Source organism: Salmo trutta, chromosome 14 (genome assembly GCF_901001165.1).
Source record: "Salmo trutta chromosome 14, fSalTru1.1, whole genome shotgun sequence".
In the NCBI taxonomy this organism is placed as follows: domain Eukaryota; kingdom Metazoa; phylum Chordata; class Actinopteri; order Salmoniformes; family Salmonidae; genus Salmo; species Salmo trutta.
Genome location: NC_042970.1, coordinates 313,036 through 340,000, shown reverse-complemented (window position 1 = coordinate 340,000; position 26,965 = coordinate 313,036).

Below are 26,965 nucleotides of genomic sequence, written 5' to 3'. Positions count from 1 at the left end.
GGTCTCCTCCAAATATTGAAAGTGTGTAAATAGTTACCCTTGTTATTTTCTACATTTATATATATTTTTTCTTCATTTTTTTCAATATTTTTTGGGGTGGTGTGTTAGAATACCATTTAGGTATTTTGTATATAGTTATTTGCTTCAAAATGTATAACTTCACCAATTCGGCCACTTGGGTACATTTGGGCAACTTGTGTGGGACACCTGGGTGACTTCATGCTAAATTTCATGTAGCACACTCATTCCGGAAGTTATCGTTCTGAAACTTTGCACAAGTACTGTTGCCCTCTTATGTTTTTCACTGAAATTGTCCCCATCATCTTATCTGAAAGTTTGTTTTGTCTTGTTCATTTTAAAGATGATGCAACAACAATAAAAAGAAAGAACGTATGTTTTTTTTCCTTGTATTATCTAAACCAGATCTATTGTGTTATATTCTCCTACATTCAATTCACATTTCCACAAACGTCCAAGTGTTCTCTTTCAAATGATTCCAAGAATATGCATATCCTTGCTTCTGGACCTGAGCTACCGGCAGTTAGATTTGGGTATGTCTTCAGGCGGAAATTGAGAAGAAGGGGGGGTAGCTGTAAGAAGTGTTTACATCCTGCATCACTCATCTCATATTTATATAATGTATTTTATACCATCTATTGCGTCTTGCCTATGCCGCTCGGTCATTGCTCATCCATATATTTATATGTACATATTCTTATTCCATTCCTTTACTTAGATTTGTGTGTATTAGGTAGTTGTGGAATTGTTAGATTACATGTTAGATATTGCTGCACTGTCGGAACTAGAAGCACAAGCATTTCGCTACACTTGCATTAACACCTGCTAACCATGTGTATGTGACCAATAACATTTGATTTGATATATCAGAGACCACCACATTGTGACATTTTTATTATTTTTTTTCGAATTGGATGCCATTTTGAGTTGTAGACATGATCTCCTGCTATGGGCAATTTGGACACTTCTCAGTAAAGAACAGGAGTAAACTGGCACGCTGGCATTGCCATCCAGACAGCTAAACAAGTTGGCAGCTCCAACTGCAATATTGTACTGTTACTGGAACAACAAACTGAAATATAAGAAGAAATAAAAAGGTCTTCTGGCTGCTGGGTTTCATGATTAGTTGGGATTATGTTTCAGGGTTTCATGACTAGTTGGGATTATGTTGCTGGGTTTCATGATTAGTTGTGATTGTTTTGCTGGGTTTCATGATTAGTTGGGATTATGTTGCAGGGTTTCATGATTAGTTGGGATTATGCTTCTGGGTTTCATGATTAGTTGTGATTGTTTTGCTGGGTTTCATGATTAGTTGAGATTATGTTTCAGGGTTTCATGACTAGTAGGGAATATGTTGCTGGGTTTCATGATTAGTTGTGATTATCTTGCAGGGTTTCATGATTAGTTGGGATTATGCTTCTGGGTTTCATGATTAGTTGTGATTGTTTTGCTGGGTTTAATGATTAGTTGAGATTATGTTTCAGGGTTTCATGACTAGTAGGGAATATGTTGCTGGGTTTCATGATTAGTTGTGATTATCTTGCAGGGTTTCATGATTAGTTGGGATTATGTTTCAGGGTTTCATGACTAGTTGGGATTATGTTGCTGGGTTTCATGATTAGTTGTGATTGTTTTGCTGGGTTTCATGATTAGTTGGGATTATGTTGGCTGCTGGGTTTCATGATTCGTTGGGATTATGTTTCAGGGTTCCATGACTAGTTGGGATTATGTTGCTGGGTATCATGATTAGTTGGGATTATGTTGCTGGGTTTCATGATTAGTTGGGATTATGTTGCTGGGTTTCATGATTAGTTGGGATTATGTTGCTGGGTTTCATGATTAGTTGGGATTATGTTTCAGGGTTTCATGATTAGTTGGGATTATCTTGCTGGGTTTCATGATTAGTTGGGATTATGTTGTATGTTCTTGTAAATTGATTTGATGTTTTTGCACTCCTGCCTACATAATTGTCCCTTGTGGGATCAACAAAGTATTTTGATCTTTTACTTCCATTTTGATATTTCTACAAGACCTTTAACAGCTGTTCTTCCAACATGAGTAAAAGTAGAATAGCATTTTAGTCCAACTGTCTAACCACGTCATCATCTCAGGCCTCTCCCGGTGAAGATATCTAGGTGTCTGTCAACAACATTTTGCTATTCCCCGATAACAGTCTCATACTCACAGTATAATAACAAATTCAAAATCAGGCTTTAGTTGTCCATATTTGTCCCTGTGTTGCCAGTCCTCTCCAGTTCTGATGAAGAGGGCTCCAGGCAGCCGAGCGGAAATGGAGGAAAACTCGCCTCCCTGCGGACCTGGCATCCTTTCACTCCCTCCTCTCTACATTCTCCTCTTCTGTCTCTGCTGCTAAAGCCACTTTCTACCACTCTAAATTCCAAGCATCTGCCTCTAACCCTAGGAAGCTCTTTGCTACCTTCTCCTCCCTCCTGAATCCTCCTCCCCCTCCCCCTCCACCCCTCCTCCCTCTCTGCGGATTACTTTGTCAACCATTTTGAAAAGAAGGTTGACGATATCCGATCCTCGTTTGCTAAGTCAAACGACACCGCTGGTCCTGCTCACACTGCCCTACCCTGTGCTTTGACCTCTTTCTCCCCTCTCTCTCCAGATGAAACCTCGCGTCTTGTGACGGCCGGCCGCCCAACAACCTGCCCACTTGACCCTATCCCCTCCTCTCTTCTCCAGACCATTTCCGGAGACCTTCTCCCCTACCTCACCTCGCTCATCAACTCATCCTTGACCGCTGGCTACGTCCCTTCCGTCTTCAAGAGAGCGAGAGTTGCACCCCTTCTGAAAAAACCTACACTCGATCCCTCCGATGTCAACAACTACAGACCAGTATCCCTTCTTTCTTTTCTCTCCAAAACTCTTGAACGTGCCGTCCTTGGCCAGCTCTCCTGCTATCTCTCTCAGAATGACCTTCTTGATCCTAATCAGTCAGGTTTCAAGACTGGGCATTCAACTGAGACTGCTCTTCTCTGTGTCACGGAGGCTCTCCGCACTGCTAAAGCTAACTCTCTCTCCTCTGCTCTCATCCTTCTAGACCTATCTGCTGCCTTTGATACTGTGAACCATCAGATCCTCCTCTCCACCCTCTCCGAGTTGGGCATCTCCGGCGCGGCCCACGCTTGGATTGCGTCCTACCTGACAGGTCGCTCCTACCAGGTGGCGTGGCGAGAATCTGTCTCCGCACCATGTGCTCTCACCACTGGTGTCCCCCAGGGCTCTGTTCTAGGCCCTCTCCTATTCTCGCTATACACCAAGTCACTTGGCTCTGTCATATCCTCACATGGTCTCTCCTATCATTGCTATGCAGACGACACACAATTAATCTTCTCCTTTCCCCCTTCTGATAACCAGGTGGCGAATCGCATCTCTGCATGTCTGGCAGACATATCAGTGTGGATGACGGATCACCACCTCAAGCTGAACCTCGGCAATACGGAGCTGCTCTTCCTCCCGGGGAAGGACTGCCCGTTCCATGATCTCGCCATCACGGTTGACAACTCCCTTGTGTCCTCCTCCCAGAGTGCTAAGAACCTTGGCGTGATCCTGGACAACACCCTGTCGTTCTCCACTAACATCAAGGCGGTGACCCGATCCTGTAGGTTCATGCTCTACAACATTCGCAGAGTACGACCCTGCCTCACACAGGAAGCAGCGCAGGTCCTAATCCAGGCACTTGTCATCTCCCGTCTGGATTACTGCAACTCGCTGTTGGCTGGGCTCCCTGCCTGTGCCATTAAACCCCTACAACTCATCCAGAATGCCGCAGCCCGTCTGGTGTTCAACCTTCCCAAGTTCTCTCACGTCACCCCGCTCCTCCGCTCTCTCCACTGGCTTCCAGTTGAAGCTCGCATCCGCTACAAGACCATGGTGCTTGCCTACGGAGCTGTGAGGGGAACGGCACCTCCGTACCTTCAGGCTCTGATCAGGCCCTACACCCAAACAAGGGCACTGCGTTCATCCACCTCTGGCCTGCTCGCCTCCCTACCTCTGAGGAAGCACAGTTCCCGCTCAGCCCAGTCAAAACTGTTCGCTACTCTGGCGGAGTCAATCACCACCTTCCGGAGACACCTGAAACCCCACCTCTTTAAGGAATACCTGGGATAGGATAAAGTAATCCTTCTAACCCCCCCCCTTAAAAGATTTAGATGCACTATTGTAAAGTGGTTGTTCCACTGGATATCATAAGGTGAATGCACCAATTTGTAAGTCGCTCTGGAAAAGAGCGTCTGCAAAATGACTTAAATGTAAAATGTAAATGTAAGATATCAAGGTGTCAACTGTAGACATATGGTTCTCTGTAGCTCCGTGTTTCGACCGTGTTTCGACCGTGGCTCTTGCAACACCAAGACAGTGGGTTTGAATTCCAGGGACCACCCATTCATAGAAAATGCATGACTACGTCGCTTTTTGGATTTTATTAAAAAGCATCTGCTAAATGGCGTATCAAATCTATCAGCTGAATATCTCTGGTAATAGCGTTATGCTTTCCTTCCAGGCTGCTTCTCAATGAGGCCGAGACCTTCAGATAAATGTCACTCATTTAGTAGCTCATTATAGGCACCAACCACAGCAGGTAGAGATGGTTAGCTGTGGATGGAAGAGGCATTGGACTAGTCCCTAATGGCACCCTATTGCCTATTGATAGGGCTGTTTCTGTATCGCACTTTGTGACATAAAAGAAATAAGCTTAATAAATACGTTTGATTGATTGATTGACTGTTGCGGTGACCATATCACCGCCACACAGTCCCTACGTGGATAACACGTCTTTATTCTCCTGCCTATTTGAATAACACGCTATTCCAAATCTAATGGTCCCGTGTGGCTCAGTTGGTAGAGCATGGTGTTTGCAACGCCAGGGTTGTGGGTTCGATTCCCACGGGGGACCAGTACGGAAAAAATGTAATGTATGAAATGTATTCACTACTGTAAGTTGCTCTGGATAAGTGTCTGCTAAATGACTAAAAAGTAAAATGAATGGCTGAAAATATTTATCACTTGATGAGAGAACAGCTGTGGAGGCGAGGAACTTTGTCTTGCGACTTAATTAAATCATCATGCAGCCTATAGTCTCATCAATAGCCTATAGTCACATGAATAGCCTATAGTCACATCAATAACCTATAGTCACATCAATTGCCTATAGTCACATCAATAGCCTATAGTCACATCAATAGCCTATAGTCACATCAATAGCCTATAGTCACATCAATAACCTATAGTCACATCAATAACCTATAGTCACATCAATAACCTGTAGTCTCATCAATAGCCTGTAGTCTCATCAATAGCCTGTAGTCTCATCAATAGCCTATAGTCACATCAATAGCCTATAGTCACATCAAAATCCTCTCATCAACAGTCTAAGGAAAGGGAAAGGACCCAGTCATTTGAACAATTGAATGCCTTCAACTGAAATGTGTCTTCTGCATTCAAGCCAACCCCTCTGAATCAGATATGTGCTGGGGGATGCCCTAATAGACCACGCAATCAGACAATCACGCAATCAGTCACACGTTGAGGCCTTCAATCAAAATGAGGACAGAGAAATATGTGTTCACCAGGCCAAGACTTCTTGCATGCATGGCCTTGATGTAACTTAACAATAATTAATTTGAATTTGCATATTACACATAACTAAATGTTTATGTTGCTTTTCTTCCACCCAAGGCGTATACACTTGAATCAGAAATAAATTAGAACAAGTAGACAATTGAACTTGGAAATGTATCAATAAACCAATTAGGCACATTTGGGCAGACTGATAGAACATTTTGAACAGAAATGCAATGGTTCATTGGATCAGACTCAAACTTTGCACATACACTGCTAACATTTAGTGGTCAAAATCTGAATTGTGCCTAAACTGGAATAATACATTGTGGATTTGCATTTCAAAGATGATGAAAAGAAGAACATGTTTTTTCTTTGTATTATCTTTCACCAGATCTAATGTGTTATATTCTCTTACATTATTTTTACATTTCCATAAACTTCAAAGTGTTTCCTTTCCAATGGTATCAATAATGTGCATGTCCTTGCTTTTGGTCCTGAGCTAAAGGCAGTTAGATTTGGGTATGTCATTTTAGGCGAAAATTGAAAAAAAGGGTCAGATCCTTAAGAGGTTGCAAACCAGACTGCACAATTTACTTGTTTTTTGTTATTGACGGATAGCCAGGATCACAAAGGAGCACAAAGCATTCGTGTTTAGTGAGTCTGCCAGATCAGCGGCAGTAGGGATGACCAGGGATATTCTCTTGACAATTGTGAATTGGACCATTTTAATGTCAAAATGTAACGAGTACTTTTGGGTGTCAGGGAAAATGTATGGAGTAAAAAGTACATTATTTTCTTTAGGAATGTAATGAAGTAAAAGTAAAAGTTGCCAAAAATATAAATAGTAAAGTAAAGTACAGATACACCAAAAAACGACTTAAGTAGTAGTTTAAAGTATATTACTTAAGTACTTTGTCACTGTTTAAAGGTAGATTTATTAGGCCTAATCCTCCGTTCATAACCAAGTGGCAACATAGTGTTTACCTCATACGACAGGGAAAAATCCTCTTGATTCACCCTCCAACTGGTCATTACTAGTGAAACTATCATCCTGAGCTCTGACTTCTCCAACATACTGACCTCTGAGGATTGAGAAGCATAGCAACACCAAGGCAACTTTGTAACAGCTGACTCCTTTGTTTTCACTTTTTTTAATGTTGTGTTTGTTTTGTTTTTTTCTGATTGTTTCAGTGAATGCATTCAACATGCTTTGGATCAAGGACTTCCACAGGCCCACCATCTCCAAAGTTCACTCAAAAAAAGTAAATAGTTCTGGACTGGGTTTGATTTAGATTGTGTTGTTTTAATTATTTCATTTTGTTCATTTTCTTAAAAAATGTCCATTGGTTGTAAGCTCACTGCTCCGTTATCACTGCTCAGGGCTCCCGAGGGGCGCAGCAGTCTATGGCACTGCATCGCAGTGCTAGAGGCGTGTACTACAGACCCTTGTTCAATCCCGGGCTGTATCACAACCGGCCATTATTTGGGAGTCCCATAGGGTGGCGCACAATTGGCCCAGCGTCGTCCGCGTTAGGGGAGGGTTTTTGCCGAGGTAGGCCTTCATTGTAAATAAGAATTTGTTCTTAACTGACTTGCCTAGTTACATAAAGGTTAAATCATTATTATTATGTATTTTTATAACACGGCTCATGTAAATTCTGTAGTTTCCCTTTTAAAGATCCTAAGGTTAACATCCACAGTGTTCACATTTCTCTCATGTAAATTCTGTAGTTTCCCCTTTAAACTACTGAAATCATTCCAATCCGATCAAAAGGCAAATGCAGTTTAGCTCGATTAGCGGGTTTGTCTCTAGAACTAAGCAGAGCTGACTGGCAGGCTATTTTCCCAGCTGGCTGAGAGCACCGAGATACGGCTGGAGAACGTTGATGCAGCTGCACTGAACAGGCGGGCGACTTTTCTCTCAAAAACAGTGCAAAGGTAGAGGATGGCTGTAGTCGATGGTTTAATGGCTTGGTAACTGCGGTTTGACTTGACATGAAACTAAATTAGAGTTTTTGATTCTGGTGCTGAGCTAGTGTTTAGCAGCTAATTGCAGAACGATAAATCCCCTATCGACTGATTGTTTTATTTTATTTGATGGTTTAAATAACACACACAGTAAAAATAATAACACAGTACATACATTAAAAAAAACGTGAATAAAAGGTTTTCTATTGATCCATCATTAGCTAGTAAGTTAGGCATGGCTTTCAGTTGCTGTGGTAATATGTTCCGCTCCACAGATGACCGTCACTTTGCCCCAACAGAAGGTTTAACCGACATGACGCCCTTGCGCTGTGACTGAGTTAAGACCCAGAAGGTGGGTGTGACTGGCTGAGTGCCTCCGCGACTCAACGCGCAACATGTCCTCACTTTTCTGCGTGCTGGAGGAAAACTAGACAACCGTGTATTTTCACAAATCCAGCCTTTAAAATGTTTAGATTACATCCGACAATTACGAACGTTATATCATCGAGGTGAGTAAAAACTTTTGTTGAGCACTTACTTCGCATGCCCAGCGTAAATGTATATATATATATATATATATATATATATATATATATATGTATATGTATATGTATATATATATATATATATATATATATATATATATATGTATATATATATATATATGTATATATATAGATAGTTCTAGTTATTGTTCGTAATGTATGCCAATTACACATACAAAAAAACACAATGAAAGGAAAAGTTAAAAAGTCGGACCTGTCAGTGGATCCAGCTTGGTGAAGTAACAAGACATGGTAATTGCTCAGGTAAATCTTGGGATTCCTGGAAATAATTATTTAAAAAATCACAACATGTAATTGCTTAGGAAATGTTATCCTAATCATCATGATCGAAATAGACAAAACATTTAATTTGCATTATAAAATCATATTATAGTTGTTGGTAACTAATAGGCTATTGAGTATATTGTTGTATGTGGTTGTGCTCTTTTGGTCACAAAACTACAGAATATGGAAGATGCATTTTGTTAGTAAAAAAACTAAACTAAAATATTTATTTAATTGCTGCTTTTCCATGTTAATCCACTGTGATCATTGGGATATCTGTATAAAGGTTTCAATACAGACATGTAGCCTACAGTTTTGATAGCAGAATGTTAGGGGTACCTGGAGATGGAATATTTATGTGAAGGATTTTCAGGAACCTTGGATAATAAACCAATGCTTGAAAATTCAGTTCAGTGTTTGCTGTGTTTTCATCATAACATTCTTTAGTTTAATCGACATAACAAAAAAGACAAGGTGTGACATTATCTTAACTGATGTGTCCTTTTTGTCAAATAAGCCTTGTGTATCTCATTGTGTTAGTCATTATGTTAGTCATTATGTCAGTCATTGTCAGTCATTGTTAGTCATTATGTTAGTCATTATGTCAGTCATTATGTTAGTCATTATGTCAGTCATTATGTCAGTCATTATGTTAGTCAATATGTTAGCGATTATGTCAGTCATTATGTCAGTCATTATGTCAGTCATTATGTCAGTTATTATCTTAGTCATTATGCTAGTCATTATGTCAGTCATTATGTTAGTGATTATGTTAGTGATTATGTTAGTCACTATGTTAGTCATTATGTTATTCACTATGTCAGTCATTATGTTAGTCACTATGTCAGTCATTATGTTAGTCACTATGTCAGTCATTATGTTAGTCACTATGTTAGTCATTATGTTAGTCATTATGTCAGTGAATGTTAGTCATTATGTCAGTCATTATGTCAGTTATTATGCTAGTCATTATGTCAGTCGTTGTGTTAGTCATTATGTCAGTCATTATGTTAGTCATTATGCTAGTCATTATGTCAGTCATTATGTTAGTCATTATGCTAGTCATTATGTCACTCATTATGCTAGCCATTATGTCAGTCATTATGCTAGTCATTATATCAGTCATTATGTTAGTCATTATATCAGTCATTATGTTAGTTATTAACTTAGTCATTATGCTAGTCATTATGTTAGTCATTATGTTAGACATTATGTCAGTCATTATGTTAGTGTTTATGTTAGTCACTCTGTTAGTCATTATGTTATTCACTATGTCAGTCATTATGTTAGTCACTATGTTAGTCATTATGTTAGTCACTATGTCAGTCATTATCTTAGTCACTATGTTAGTCATTATGTTAGTCATTATGTCAGTGATTGTTAGTCATTATGTTAGTCACTATGTCAGTCATTATGTCAGTCATTATGTCAGTCATTATGTCAGTCATTATGCTAGTCATTATGTCAGTCATTGTGTTAGTCATTATGTCAGTCATTATGTCAGTCATTATGCTAGTCATTATGTCAGTCATTATGTTAGTCATTATGCTAGTCATTATGTCAGTCATTATGTTAGTGATTATGTTAGTCACTCTGTTAGTCATTATGTTATTCACTATGTCAGTCATTATGTTAGTCACTATGTCAGTCATTATGTCAGTCATTATGCTAGTCATCATGTCAGTCGTTGTGTTAGTCATTATGTCAGTCATTATGTTAGTCCTTATGCTGGTCATTATGTCAGTCATTTTGCTGGTCATTATGTCAGTCATTATGCCAGTCATTATGTTTATCATTATGCTAGTCATCATGTCAGTCATTATGTCAGTCTTATGTTAGTCATTATGCTAGTCATTATGTCAGTCATTATGCTAGACATTATGCTAGTCATTATGTTAGTCATTATGTCAGTCATTATGTCAGTCATTATGTTAGTTATTAACTTAGTCATTATGTTAGTTATTAACTTAGTCATTATGTTAGTTTTTATCTTTGTCATTATGTTAGTCACTATGTTAGTCATTATGTCAATCATTATGTCAGTCAATATGTTAGTAATTATGTCAGTGATTATGGTAGTCATTGTCTTAGTCATTATGTTAGTCACTGACTTATTCACTATGTTAGTCACTATGTTAGTCACTATGTTAGTCATTATGTTAGTCATTATGTTAGTCATTATGTTAGTTATTATCTTAGTTATTATTTTAGTCATTATGCTAGTCATTATGCTAGTCATTATGTCAGTCATTATGCTAGTCATTATGCTAGTCATTATGTCAGTCATTAAGTCAGTCATTAAGTCAGTCATTATGCTAGTCATTATGCTAGTCATTATGTCAGTCATTATGCTAGTCATTATGTCAGTCATTATGCTAGTCATTATGTCAGTCATTAAGTCAGTCATTAAGTCAGCCTCTGAAGCCGATGGAAAGAAGAAGTACCCGTTACAGAAAAAGCTAAAAGCCTCCTCACGCTGTTAATCTACATTGTTCTTGATGCGTTGTACAGTGAATTGTTTTACCGGCAGTAGTACAAACAATGTCACCTGCAACTTAATTACATCGTTCAGCTGTCTTTAACTATGTCTGTATAAGTATGATAGAGCTGGAAAGGCTAGGACTCAAAGACAGTATTATGAGGTCAATAAAAAGTGAGTCCGGGCATGTGGGTTCAGTTGGAGGTTAAGTACAAATAGAGCAACAAGTAATGGGGCATTTGCTTTTAACAGGCCAAATCGTAGGTGAGACAATAAACTAGCCATAAAAAACTGGGGGATTGGGTTTGAGATTATGTAACCACTCTCAAATTCATAGACAGAGCTACCTGTATGTATGCTAGGACTGACCATCCAGGATATCAGAGTTGTTGTTTTAACCATGTTTACAATGTTATCAAACAGTGGAGTAAAACAAGCTTGTATTTTGTGTTCTGATGGGGTGTGATAGGATGAACTAAACTCATGAGGCATTTCTATGTTTTATTCTTCAAGAATCAATGGATATACAGTCCACTCTGTATGTATTTGGACAGTGAAGCTAACGTTTTAAATTTGGCTCCAGCATTTTGGATTTAGAGATCAAATGTTTTATATATGGTGACAGTACAGAATGTCACCTTTTATTTGAGGGTATTTACATACATATCTGTTTTAACAATTTAGAAATGTAAGCACTTTATGTACCTAATCCCCTCATTTGAAGATGTCATAAGTATTTGGACAAATTCACTTATAGTGTATTAAAATAGTACAATTGTTTTGTATTTGATCCCATATTCCTAGCAAACAAGGAGTACATCAGTGGTCACAAATCGATCTCCAAGACATTCCAAATCGATCAAAAATCACGATTGAATCTTGAATAATAAAGAGTGAGACAGTTACAGAGGCTACAATAAAACATGCTAACTTCTCTCCATTACCAATAATGGGAGGTTAGCGGGTTTTTGGGGGAGGGTATGATCTTTGTCCCTCTGTTACTTTTTTTACTTTTTATCATTAACAATTCTCTCATGATTATCCATAATTATGGTAGCATCCACATTAATATAGACAAGTTCAGAAACATTTTATATTCTTACTTACAATTAAAAGTAACTCCAAAATGACCCAATAAATGATTCACCATTCATTTCCTATTGTGCAAAACTTAATGTGAAACACATTTTACATTTACATTTTACATTGTAGTCATTTAGCAGGCGCTCTTATCCAGAGCGACTTACAGTAGTAAACACAACCAAAACAAGTTGTAAATGCATCCAACAAGTGTGTAGAGTCACAAGCGTGATGTAGTCATTGTGTGCAATGAATATGCGACCAAATACAAAACGATTGACTATTTTAATACACTAGAAGTGAATTTGTCCAAAAAGCTATGACATCTTCATTTCATAGGACTAGATACTTATAAAGTGCTTTCATTTCTGAATTGTAAAAACAGATACGTATGTAAATACCCTCAAATCAAAAAGGTGACATTCTGTACTGTCCTCTTATATGAAACATTTGATCTCTAAATCCAAAATGGTGGAGTATAGAGCCACATTGAAAATGTCACAGAGTGGAGTGTATATCATTAACCTTGTACTGCTATTGGCTAAATCAGGGTCACATAGTCGTATACAAATCAGGGTCACATAGTCTTATACAAATCTACTTTGAAACAAAAGTATACACCTCACACACACATGATTATGGGCTATAAAATAAAACACCTGTATTATGTCAGATATATCAGTTGAAATGTATTACATTTTGAGATTCCATCCAAATATTAGACTTTATATTCATCACAAAAGACTGAAATATAACAAAATTGTTTGACATAGAAACACAGGCTTTTCGTCATTTAAAAAAAAAAAAATGTTAAGTAATCTTTATTAATCATGAAATCATGAAAAATATGAATTACATTCTACCCATGAGGCCAAAGAGGGTGCATTTGGTCACTCACTGCAGGAAAAGGCTATTTTATAAATCTAAAAAATGTATGTAGCGACTGCAAATTGACCCATTAAATGGCATGCTATTTATATTATTCTTCATTGAAGCTATGATTTACTTTAGTTTACAAAACATTAAGATAGTCACCAGCGCTATGTTTATAATCGGAGCCGGAGCAGAGCCTGTCTGCCTGTCTCCCCACACTCATCACCTCCTCCCCCACACTCATCACCTCCTCCCTCAACATGGGCAGGCATCCCTGTGGAATGCTCTTGACACCTTGTAGAGTCCATGCCCTGACAAATTGAGGCTATTCTGAGGTTAAAAAAAGGGGGGGGGGGGTTACAACTCAATATAAGGAAGATGTTCCTAATGTTAGGTATAGTCAGTGTTGTCGTGACGTTGTATTAGTTAATGTGACGACTGTTGCTCATCGAATGATTAACGGTTTATAATTACGTGATTAAATGAATTAAGCAATGAATCAAGCAATTATTAACTCATTAACCTGGGGCACCATGGGAACATTGTTTTGATTGAGTTTCTATTTCCCAAATTAACTCAAAGGATATCAGAATATCGATTACAACAGTCGCTAAATTAATCAATTTCCTCTACAGTCTCATAATCTGAAAGTCGTATAATCCGGGAATCTGCACGGACCCGGGCTTTACCACTGAATTTACCACACCAATCTTAGTTGATTATTTATTTACTAGCAAGCTAAAATGATGATAAAAATGCACATACACAAAACACAGTCTAGCTATTGATTAGGACTTAGTATAACGGGCCAACACACTATGGCGCTTGTTACCCAAAATGGGGATTTTAAAGAGAGAGAAAGAAAGGAAGTACACGAGAGAAATATACATTTGGGTTCATTTGTCAGCCATGCTTATTTAACTAGCCTTGCCCCGAACTGCCGCTCTTATGGGTCAGAATATAATGATGTAATTACGTGTTGGAGTTCTCAGGTGGGAAGCTCCGCGTAGGTCGTTTAGGCTTCTAAATGACGCAGTTCTCCGGCGCAACTCTCTGGTTGTCCTCACGATGTCAGTGTCCTTCTTGGCTAAGTGGTCTGATCCTCACCCTTGATCGGAAAGGGGTCTTCTGAGGACAGACAGCTCTGTAGCTCAGAGCTCACAGCTTCGGCTCGAATGGTGTCGATACCACGATTCAATGGAGAGTGGAGGCTGGGTGGTTCGGCTTGAATTCACCCGCTTAGACACAGCTACTCGTCCGTAGCTCGTGTAGAAAAATATTTCTTTGTCTTCAACCTTGTGTTTCGTTTTGGGGTTCGTCGACTTTGTTAGACCTTAGCTGCAGCTTGGGGTCAATAGTCTTCCATGTTAATTCTTCACTCTCCTGTCTTATACCCTCGGGTCAGAAGTGGGTGTAACAGCCTTTAGGGCAATTCTCTGGGCGGACCAAGTAAAGGGGGCAAGGCTTAGATTTGGCTAAAAATCCGATTTTAGACACTAACTTCACATTTCATCTTTATCAAAACATTCTGTTTGATTTGGATATTTTCCAAACAGCGTACAATGTATAAACATCAGGCATATACTGGGAAAACTCTTAAAGGTACAATGTTTTCATAATAACATCATCTCTTAACCTTTAAAAACAAATACAAAAGTTACATACATTTTAATATTCCACTTTTCGTCATAACCACCATTGTGGCTGACGGAAACCATTGTTCCAAAGTCCCTTTATTGCATGTTTAATGTTCTGAGGCCAGTTCTCCATTGTTAGGACAAAGGAATTTCTCTGTATTATGGGCATGAGGTGTCATAAAACCCCCACATCTTCAGACCCCTAGATCTCTCCTCCTCTGTTGGGGGTTTGGGAGATAATCTGTAGGGTGGTGGTCTCCTGTACCCTGACCTGATCAGGACAGTCATGACAGTCCCCCTCTGGTAGGTTCAACTTGGAATGATTCTGCATGTTGCAACCCACCATAAGAATGACCATCGGATGTCCTGGTCTGTGGATCATCAGAGCAGCCCCCCCCCCTTTAGTGGTTCCCCCTGGTAGGCTTTCCGCAAGCTGTGGATCACCACCAGAATGGATCAAGGAGGTCTGGCAGCGGCTCTGTGTTCCGGCCTGTCGTCCGGTTATCCCGGTTAGTGGACCTAGGCAGTAACTTGGCAGACGTTAATAACGCACAACACTCAGGCAATACATCATTACATTTCCTCCCCAAACGAGCGGTGTCTTGGCTCTAAGGCTTCCTAAGTGTCAAAGGTAATGAAACAAAAAATTGGAATAAAAACATAAAAGTATACAAAATATGTCTACCACACCTTAATCATCTAATATGGACTATGTTCTATATATGTCCAAGGCCTTGGCTAAATAGCTCTATCATGGCATTGTCTCTAATGTCATGTCTAGGTTGATCCTACTTGCAGGTGGGTAGTTAAGGCACTTGGAAAAACTTGGCCCCTGAAGGCCAAAGCTTACATTAGGGACATTACTGGGCTGACCTAGCGAGTTCGGGAGAGGAGGCTGGGACTGGGCCCTGTAAGAGGGTTTCCGGATCCATTGCCACCTTTCCAAAAATCGGGATCGCTTCCGTCCCACGGGTGATCCTAGTATAAGACCTCATTAGGTCTTCCATTGCACGTGTGCGCCTGTGTACGTAGTAGGTGCACACGCCAAGGGAAATGAGACCAAGGATCATGGTAACAGTCAGGATACTGTCCGGCACCGTCCAAGAGCGGGCGACAGACCAATCTTTTGGTCTGTAGTCAGTCGGGTCGACTAACAGTGCCTCATCCAGTACGCTAAGATCGACAGTCATGGGTCCCTCGTACTGGATTTGGTATTGAATGGCTTGTGGTAACTCAAGGGAACGTTTAGCAAAAGCGTCCGGCATTTCAATCTCTGTGTCTATCCGGTCGTCGGGAAGGTGGTATAGAGCGAGGTCGTCTACGTGAATAATCGCCCCCTCTGGTACCGTAACAAAAACAGTCTGGTTGGGGAGGTTCAATTGGGTGATGGAGTCATGGCGTTCGTAAGTCATAGTGGCGGACGCGAACGGTGTGTTGACCAACCATCGGTTCCCTACCACCTCCACTTGTGTGGAGGTGGCCCCATCCCTGGCTGTTAGTTTGGCTCTACAGCGTTCTTCGCTGGTGATAGCTTTAATACCACAAAGACGCTCAGTGTTATCCCTGACAAATGGTTTGCTAGGACAAAGGTAGTGGACATCTTTGGTTAGAGTACACATTAGCAGGTTAGGGGTGAGATAGAAATCTGGGTTGTTTTCCTGGTAAGCTACAACTGGGGGCGTGGCAATCTTTACGTGGGTACTGTCTCGCCAAAATCCTACATTGAGAACCGTTTTCAATCTATAGGTATTCTCCAGTTCAACAACCGGCAGCGTCAGTAGAAAACCCACTTCATTACGATCAACATCAACGTGTATTGGGATGGCCGACCCCAGACTATAGGCCAAATGTGATTGTAACGGCCTTAGTGTGGTTGAAGTAGCTGAGGTCAATATGTCGTGCACCATTGAGAGGGGCACTAGATATGAGGGGATTCTATTCATGGCCAAGTGGTCCATAGAAGAGCTAACTTCACGGAGAAAATCCTCCAGTAACAATCGAACCAATTGGACATGGGCATAGTCATGGTTCATGACCTCTGCTAGCTTTCCTACAGACAGGATAGTTTTGTTCAGGAGAGTAGCGTGTGTGTTGACCACCAGAATAGTGTCCTGGAGAGACTTTCCCACATGTTGCAACCTAAGGGCCTGTGCCTTCATCTGCTGCTGGATAAGTGGCATCTCTTCAGTAATCTCCCTAACATTCCTCTTGACTGTGGCTAGACTGACTGCGTTGAAGGCAGTGGTACCTAGGGCAAATAGTGACCCTACGGCTGCCCCTATCGATAGTAGCGCCCCGACGAATCGTTTTTCTCGCCTGGGCTCAGCTAGTTCTGACTGGGTTACTGTGAACTTTTGGAGTTGGGCCAACATATGGGCAGTGTCTAGCTGGGCGTGCTTAATTGCCTGGCTGGTCCAGTCAGCCCCGGCCCAACTCAAATGCGCCGCAGGTGGAATGTGTTGGCGGTACACATTCTCTGCATCTAGGCGGACATATACCCTCTGCGTGTGTACTCTGCAGTTAGTTATGAGGAGTCCTGGATCGTCGCGGAGAACGATTCCCGTAGGGGGTCCGTTCGTGATTACGTCTGCTGGGTTGGTTTTGACCAGGGCGCAGAGTGTCAGGATCATCCAAAGGAACTCCATCCTACAGAAACGCATAATCAGAGATTGTTGGATTATTTCAGTTATTTGTATTCGTAAACAAAAATTGTTTTGACAACTATTTTTCTGTTTTTCTTATTTTTAATCAGTACAGCGCAGGACGATATCACTAGTGACAACAGATGTATATCTGGTAGCTGGGAAGAGAATAAAAGATATTAGGTGCAACGTACTGGTCTCCTGGAAGGGATCAGCTGAGGGTACTTAAGAATTTTCTTAGTACCTCTGTTTTTTTCCTAGGGTTTTTATCTATTCGGTGCTGGCTAGCACCCCTTCTATTCCCATGGGGGGAGTGTACAACTTGATTTGGTTCCGGTGGACCCACTTTAATGTGGCGGTTTGTCGACCTTTGCTGATTTTGATCTGGTAAGCTACAGGTGATAGCTTCACCACAATCTTGTGTGGCCCCGTCCAGTGGGGCAGGAACTTTGTTGCAACGCCCGCGGGTTTGGTGTATATGTAGTACCACACCTTATCTCCGACCTCGATCACCTGGTGTGAGGCTTTTTTTTCGTAATAGGTCTTGTCACCTTTTGCACTTCTTTCCAATTGTCCTTGAGCGTACGCAAAGGTAGTCTGGAGATGGTTCCGCAAGTCGGTCACGTATTGATGAGCCGTGTAGGCGGTGGCTGCGGCGACATCTCCCGGTTGGTACAGGAGATGCAGAGGAAGGGTAATTTGCCGGCCCGTCATCATCTCAAAGGGTGTCATTCCCGTAGACTTGTTGCGTGTGGCTCTGATTGCCATCAGTACCAATGGGAGTTTGAGGTCCCAATCTTTGTGGTTGGCTGCCACATATTTCCTCAAGATTCTGACAATTGATTGTTTGCTCTGTTCTACCCCCCCCCCCCGAGCTCCTAGGGTGGCACGCGATGTGGAGTTTAGCTTTGACTCCCAGGAGCTTCCACAGTTCGGTCATTACCGCTGCCGAAAAGTGGGTTCCTCTGTCGCTGTCCACGGTTTCTCCTGGCAGGCCGAAACGACTGAAAACGTGGTTTAGCAAAAGAACGGCAGTGGTTTCCGCTGTGTCATTGGTCGCCGGCAGGCACTCCACCCACTTTGTGAATGCGCAAGTCACTGTGAGGAGGTACTTGTTGCCTCTGGCAGACCTGGCAACTGGGCCGACCCAGTCGATCTGGATCGAGCTCCAGGGGTAAGACACACCCTTGCGTTGCAAGGGTGCTCTGTGAAGTGGCTTGGTGGGTTGAAACTGGCAGCAAACTAGACACCCCCTCACGTATCGTGCCACGTCTTGTTCCATGTGAGGCCAGTGGGCCACCTGTCGCAATGTTTCACATGTAGCCTTGACCCCCCTATGGCCTCCACATGGCTCGTCGTGGGCATGAGCTATCATTATCCCCCTCTGTGTTTTAGGAACCACCCACCTTCGAGCGGTGTCGGTTTCTGAAACATACACCAATAGGTCATCTACAAGTGTGAGGTGCTGTTTAGTTGCGTACAGCGAACGCAAGTCGTGTGAACCTGCCAAAGCCAGTTCGGACACTGGGTGGTTGACAGGATCTGACAGGAATGCCATCAAAGTGGCGAGGGACTCATCTTGGTGTTGCATTGCTACCAGGTCGCCATTCATGAATGAATGCGTTAGCAACACATTATGTTTGTGCGACGACGTTTTCCGTGGTGCTACATGGCTACGCGTTACCGCAGACACCATAGCTTCCTCAGTGGGTTTTTCGTCTCGAGCAGCAAACACCCAAGGGGTGCCGTGAATTGCACCAGATTTCGCCATGCTGTCAGCATGGTCGTTGCCAAGTTTGTCACGACCAGGTGATTTGGAGTGTCCCTTGACTTTCTTCCAATACACCTGTATGTCGTGTTTGGTGATGAGATCATCACAAGCTAGAATGAGCTCTTTGTTTTTCACCTCTTTACCACTTGAAGTAGTCATGTGCTTTTGTTTCCAAAACGGCAAGTGGCATAAGAAGGTGAGTCTCGCGTAGTTAGAGTCGGTGCAGATCGCCAGTTCTGCCAATCCGTGTTTCACCTCTGTTTGCAGGGTGATCAGCACGCCAGCCACTTCTGCAAACTGGCTGGTCTTGTTGCCAAGCTGAAATTGAAGTGGTTTGCACGGAATGTCGTTGTGCCATACCAATCCCACCCCAGCTTGCAAGTGGTCTAGATGGCGGTAAGAACAGCCATCTACAAATGCCATCGGCATGTCGAGACACACGTTCTCTTCGAAATAGTGATGGTTCGAAGGCAATGGCGGAGCGATGTCACGCGGGGGTGGTCCGGAGTCAGTTTCATCGTCACCACAGTGTTGACACACCGCCAAAGCACTGCCCAAAGGCAGGTTCTTTGCTTTTGCGTAGTTGATTACTACATCATGGCTCTGCAGCGTCATGAGCCAAGCCGCTATCCTGCTGTTGTGTACAGCACCCTCACGGATTCGTTGGCTTTTCAGAAAAGTCACAGGCTGGTGACATGTTTCTATGATCACCTTTTGTCCGCCGACATAACTGGTGAAGTGTTTGATCGCCCAGACTGTCGACAGCAGCGCTTTTTCGCAGTCTGAGTATTTGTGTTCGGCGGGGTTGAGTGTTTTGCTCGCGTAAGCAACCACACGTTTGTCTTGGTCGTATTTTTGGTACAACCCAGCGCTCAGGCAGTGCTCTGAGAAACCGACTTCCAAAAAGAATGTCTTGTCTTTGTTGGGGTATACCAGGCAGGGTGCCTCGCAAAGCAGGTTTTTCAAGGAAGCCACCGCTTCGTTGTGAGTGACATCCCAAACGAATGGGGTGTCTTTCTGAAGAAGGTGAGTCAACGGTTTTGACAAGTCGGCGTAGTTTTCGATGAATTGACGGGAGTAATTACATACTCCCAAGAAGCTGCGCACCTCGTGAAGGTTTGTAGGTGTTTTGATGTTGCGGACTGCTTGGATTCGGTTAGACTGTGGCAGGATGCCCTCGGCACCCACCAGAAGCCCAACGTAGTTTACCTTGGTCCTGCACCATTGTCCTTTCATGATGGCCAACTTAGCCCCTGCAGTCCCGAGTTGGGTGAGAACGTGGTCCATTTCATTGAGGTGATGTGACCAAGTCTCACTTCTCATGAGAACGTCGTCCACGTAAATTATCGTCCCCCTAGAGGCTGCGTCTGGCATCGCCTTGTGCAGGAAGATGTTGAACTCTGAGGGGGAGTTCGCATACCCGAATGGGCAACGATTGAACGTGAAGAGCTTGTTCGAGAAAGAGAAAGCCAACTTGTGTTGGTCACGCGGGTCGACTGTCATCGTCCAGAAACCATTTGCCACGTCGACGGTGGAGAAGTACTTGGCGTTTGCCACCTTTGGCAACTCTTGGTCGAGCTGTGTCATTGGCCAACGAGACAACGGAACCAGTTTGTTGAGTTGTCTATAGTCAATGGTAAGACGCCATTTACCCGTTGGTTTCAGAACGGGCCACACGGGAGCGCTGTACGTACTGTTACATTCCCTGATTATCCGTTTAGCTAATAAGGAATCGATAATCTCTTGTACTGCTGCGTATGCTGCGAGCGGGATTTTGTATTGTCTAACGAACGTAGGAGTTGCTCCGGGTGGCGTAGGAATACGCACCACATGGATACTCGTAACCCCGCAATCCAGCGAGTCTGTCGACCAGATCTCACTGTGTTTGTTAAACAATTCTCTCAACTGATGGTGTTCAGTGTCATTGACAAGAGCATCAGCCTCCGATAGTAGTTGTATTACCTGTGCATGGAAACCAGGATATGGTTCGGCGACATTGTACAGGTCTTCATCGGGTGGTGACGGCATGTCACTTTTGGAAGAGTCATCGGTTGTTACCTCACAAGAGTGTACTTCGCATGCAGGAGGAGACGCAATATCATCCTCCGTGACGATGGAGTATATTAACAGGTTGCTGTCAGGATCGACATCCAGCCGGAATGCCGATGTGTCGTCCAGTGGCAATACGGGAGTTAGTGCTATTGCTTTTGACTGACAAGTAAACAGCGTACCTCCCTCGCCATCTAGGTCTAGGGAGGACGGAAGAGGCCCAATCACAGGAACAACTAGTTCAAAATCATGGAAGGCGTAATCGATCAATGTTCCTAGCTGAGTGTGCCGAGGAATGGAAATATCCGCTTGAGTCAGATTTTGTACCAGGAGGTAAGTGGATCTAGCGGTTAGTTCCAACAGTGGGTTACCATTGATAGTTAGCCCCAAGTCGAATAGTTTTGGAGAGGGTTGGAAGAACGCAGTGGTGCCTTCCATCCGGTATCCGGGCGCCAGGTTCAGTCTTACAGAAACCTCTGTGGTTCTTGCCGGTATCAACATGGCGGACTCAGTTATCGTCTTGCAAGCTTCAGGAATAGTCTGCCCGGAAGCCATTCGCACCGGGTCGAAAGACAAGGCATGTTGGTTTGGCTGCGCCAAAGACCAAAGAACTTGGTGTATGGTATCAAGTTTAACACCCAATCTTACCAAAATGTCCGCTCCCACATAGACTGTATGTGGGAGGTCCGCGACAACCAGTAGATAGTGGGATAATTCCTTGGTTCCAATGCGGATCGATAGCGCACACACGCCTATTGCGGTGAGTGTTGTCTGGGGAGTCGTTCCCAGTGGAAATCTAAACGTTTTCGGCACAAGGGGATGGCAGTTAGCCGTTTTCGAAATTTCGTTGAACATTTCCAAACTGATTGCGGATTTTTCTGACCAGGTGGCCAGCCTGGTATCCTCAGCCCTAGTGCCGTTTAGGCACACGCCCCCTATCAGAGGAGGGCGGTAAGTGTCGGCTGGTGAATCACCCAAGCCGCACAAGAAAACCACATGTTCGGTTAAGTTCCGAGTCGAACTCACATTGTCCTTTGCCACAAATGGCGGACTCATGGCCAAGTTCACAGGGTTTGCGTCAGATGCTGACGTCGGACCCTCGTCGTTGCACAATGTAAGGCAGGTAGCCTTGGAAGAATGCGGCGAAGTCAACGGAGTAGGCATAGGTATTTGTGACCAGATTTGATTGGTTTTCCAATCCATTAGTGGTACCAAACGGTCAATTAAATCACTCCCAATCAGCATTCGTTCGATTTCGATGCTAGTCACATACACGGGGTGTATCAGTGACACGCTTTCGAAGTTGAGTTTAAGTAGGAGACGTTTGGTTAGGGGCGAGGTAGCTTGAGTGAAACCTCGAAGATTCGTATCGCAATGTTCCGTTTTCAACCAACGTTTTGTTGGGTCCACTGCCCTTTTTAGTTCATCCAGCAAGGTTTCGGATATGAGGGAAATTGTTGAACCCGAATCTATCAGAGCGTGACGGGTCACACAGTCCTCCAGGACTGTTCTAAGGTATGGCCTGTTCGAGTTGGTTTTTCTCGTCATATCCCCAACAAAATGGAGTGGGTTGGGAGAACGGAGCAGTTTGTAATCTGCGTCGATTTCCAAGACAGATAAGTTACCTACGTGACCCAGTGGGTCCTCTATCGGAATGGTAGAGGAATCATCTGTTACAAAGCTGCTTATCTCGTGCATCTCCACCTCCGTGTCCAAGTCTGTAGACAAAACCTGCTGGCTTGTGTCTAGAACGGGCGGTACCTGAACAGGGATTCGAGTGGGGGCGGGGGTAATGGAAATGTTTGCGTCCTCTTGAATTGCATGAATTTCGGCGGACTCGGTTTCCAACGATTTTACGCCTAGTCATGAGGATTTATCCTTGTCCTCTTTCTCAAATTTCTTACGATGCAGTACATCTTTTATCAGAGCTTCTATATCATTTCGGTTAGCGTTTAAATCATTGTTGAACACTTTGTTGCCCTTGTTACGCTTGTTACCCTTGTGTCCTGACCCTTTGTGAGAGTTAGGCGGAGGGGCATGTCGGCTAGGTTGATCTCTACGGGACCTGTTAGATTGGGGACGTTCATCGTAGCTATTGTTACGGCGGTGGTTGTCGGGGTGGTGGTTACTTGGTAGCCACCCCCTTTGATCGTCCTCTTTTACAGCATATGTCCCTGATGCAGCCCCTTCTAATTCGAGTGATGGTTCCCGCCTAAGCTCGAAAGTCGAGGTGTCCGGGCTCTTAGCCCGGCTTGCTTTTGATGCTTCAAAAGCGGTGCTTGCCAGCTCTCGGAGCGTCGAGATTGGCAACCCGACGTGGGCAGTAGGGCCCAAGTAGTTAATGAAGTTGGGAGACATGTTTGACAGAAAAAGTTGTTTGAACGGCAATAGGTCTTCCATTCCTGTTTCAGTGAGCATGCCAAAGTAAGCTGAACGAAGCCGGTGATAGTAGGCTTGTGGGTGTTCATTTCGAGCTTGTCTGATATTGTTAGCCAACGAACTATCGTGTTTGCGAGTCGCAGAACCACTGAATTCTATTTTCAAAACCGTGGCAAGTTTAGCATAGTTGTTTTGCACGTGTTGCTCTTGTAGACGGATGAACCTTGTCACGTGTCTGTTGGACGTTCGCTTCAAAAGATAGAGCCTGTCTGCATTCGTAGCGTTTGGGTAGCCATCCAAGGCGTCCTCTATGCCTGCTAAGAATGTCTCAGTGTCGTTTGGCTTTCCCGGAACGGGGTCGAAGAGGCGAAAGTTTTTGACGATTTTGTCAAGGCGATCCCCGCCAAGTGCGCGGGGAGCCTCTGCACTCTCCCGTGGAGAATTGTGGGCCGAGAGGCCAAGAGGAAAAGTCAAGCTGTGGTTGTGTTGGCGAGGAGGCCCCAATTCACTGTGGGCCGAATGGCCAAGAGAAAGAGGCTGAAATCTCCTGTCATCTACATTCCCTCGTTCTCTTAGCTCCGGATGTGAGCTAGGTTGCTTGGTTTGGTTGTCCCGCGATAGCGCGTGACTGTTCTGGAGTTCCTCCAGATGATACCTAAGGGTGGTGTTATGCTGCATCGCAGAGTCCACCTGGGAGTTGAGGGTGTTTATTTTCGACACGTAGGTGTCGCCCTTTTTTCGCTCGGCCTCATACTTATCTGTCATGGTTTGCAGGGAGAGGTCGCGAGTGTGGAGTGAGAGATCCAGTGATGCGATGTCCTCCTTTTGTTTAGAGGTCACATTTTCCAACTTTCTCACCTGGTCTTTCTCATCCTTCATTAAATCAGCGACTTCAATGAGTTCTGCTGTTTTGTCCTCCAACTTGGTCATTGTATTCATTAACTGATCGTCTTTGGTCTGCAGCTTTTGGAATAGAGCATTATTGCTTTGAGTGGTTTCATTCACAACCGTTTGTAGGGCATCAATTTGCTCGCCCCGTTTTCTAACTAGCTCTTCCGATTCATCTAGTTTCGCGTGGACTTCATCGTATTTAGTTTTGGCTAAACCGAGTTGTTCTTTTAGAATACGGACTTGGTCAAGAGTTTGTTCGCGTTCTTTGTTATAAGTGTTAGACAGATCTTCCAATTTATCTGTTCTCACACACAGTTCCTCAGCTAGCAGTAGCTTATCTTTTTCGGCTTTCGATGCCAGCTCCCTGGTTCTCTCCACCTGTACCTTGAACTCCCCAGCTTCCTGCTCGTGCCTCTGCTGGGCACTGAGGTACTGGTGCACTGTCCATCTCTGCTGGTGGGCATAGTTGAGGGCTAAACTGGAGAGAACCTTCACAAGGCCTCCGCCTGATGGTCTATTTTGAAGAGCGTCTGTCGCAATGTCTGCATTTTTCTCGCTTATGGCATTGAAATCTAACATTTCCAGCCCCTCGGCATAGTTAGGATTTGCATCGTTGCTGAGGTCCGCGATCAATCTTTCCGTGGGTGAAGGTCCACTGATTAGAGGGGAAATGGGTGGAAACCCATCTGATGGATTGCTCATTATTATGATTGTCAGTTATTTCAATTTACGTAATGTGTGGGGTTTTTAGTTGGAGGCTGCAAAAACGATTTAACTCAGTTTGTAAACGTCAATGAATCATCAAGACTGGGTCAGTAATGTGAGTTGGTTATTACTGAACTTGCCAAAACAGGTTTAATTGATTAAATCGATTTTAATGATAAATCTAACCTGTATCGGCTATTTGGGAATTTTAATTTTAATTCACCTGAAAGAGTTGCTATCTCTAAGTTAACGTTGAAAAGTTTAACTATGTCTCATTGGTTAGTACACATTAGTTTGCGTATTATTCCAATAACCAACCTGGGCGGTAGTGTAGCAATTTAATGTATATTAAATTGAACGAGACAATGATATCCAATCAGTTGCGACTGGTTAGATATCGTACAGCATAACCTGAATTATTTTTTTTTTTTAAATTACTGGTGATTCTTCACCACCGGAGGTCACTGTTAACACAAGCTAAAATCGACAGGGTACCAGTGAAAATAGAATTTTACAATACTGTTAAAAAGTCTACCTAAACACCATTAAGCTGGTAAAACAGCTTTAATCTATTAATCAATTTGAATGATTAGTCAACCCCGTATAGGCTAAAGGAATTAGCTTTAATTAACCTGAAGTAATTGCTATATCTAAGTTAACATTGAAAAGTTTAACTATGTCTCATTGGTTAGAACACATTAGTTTGCGTATTATTCCAATAACCAACCTGGACGGTAGTGTAGCAATTTAATGTATATTAAATTGAACGAGACAATGATATCCAATCAGTTGAGACCGGTTAGATATCGTACAGCATAACCTGAATTATTTAAAAATAATTACTGGTGATTTTTCACCACCGGAGGTCACTGTTAACACAAGCTAAAATCGACAGGGTACCAGTGAAAATAGAATTTTACAAAACTGTTAAAAAGTCTACCTAAACACCATTAAGCTGGTAAAACAGCTTTAATCTATTAATCAATTTGAATGATTAGTCAACCCCGTATAGGCTAAAGGAATTAGCTTTAATTAACCTGAAATAGTTGCTATATCTAAGTTAACGTGGAACAGTTTAACCATGTCTCATTGGTTATGGCACATTCGTGTGTGTATTATTCCCATAACCAACCTGGAGAGGTAGTGTATCAATTTAATGTATGTATAAAATTGAACAAGACAATGATATCTAATCAGTTAAGACTGGTTTGATATCCTACAGCGTACCCTGACTTATGTCACGAAAAATGACTGGCGTTTCTTCGCCAGAGGTTACGGATAGCCCAAGCTGAGATCACACAGGATTCCCGTCTAACGCGGGAATTCACTATGAACAAAGAGGAAAACAAAAATGGCGGCTCCCCTTTGTTAGCTTAGCATCTGGCGCAATGCTTAGCTTTCCTTGCGCGGGGTTTCCTCCTCGCCGCACAAGGGATGTTCCCTCCAACAAGGGAACGGGTTTACTTGGTGACGTCTCACGTTCAACCCTTAACCTCTCCCCGTTACCCAACGCGAGAGGTAGAGAGATAACTTCGCTCAAACGAATATATCTACTCTAATTTCCGTAATGGCTGGCTCATATGTCCTCTGCTCTAGGAATTACTTATGACCGAGTCAGATCACTCCTGAAAGCGATCGACAGAAATAACACTACGTTAGGCCCAACTAGTATTATTTCTCAGAATGCCTGCATCGGCTGGTACATATGCCCTAGCTCGTAGCATTCAGTAGACCCCCTTCACACTGGCTTTGGTCAGATATACAACAGGGGTCGTTCTCTCCCGACCAGTATCTGGGTCAAATGGAACGACACACACACACTTCTCTCCCGCACTAGTCCTGCCTATAGCTATTAATGGAATGTATATATATTGCTACACAATTGATATGGAATAACACAACAGTGCGGCCTAGTCCTATCTTAGATTCCTCACAGGGGGCGCCATATGTCGTGACGTTGTATTAGTTAATGTGACGACTGTTGCTCATCGAATGATTAACGGTTTATAATTACGTGATTAAATGAATTAAGCAATGAATCAAGCAATTATTAACTC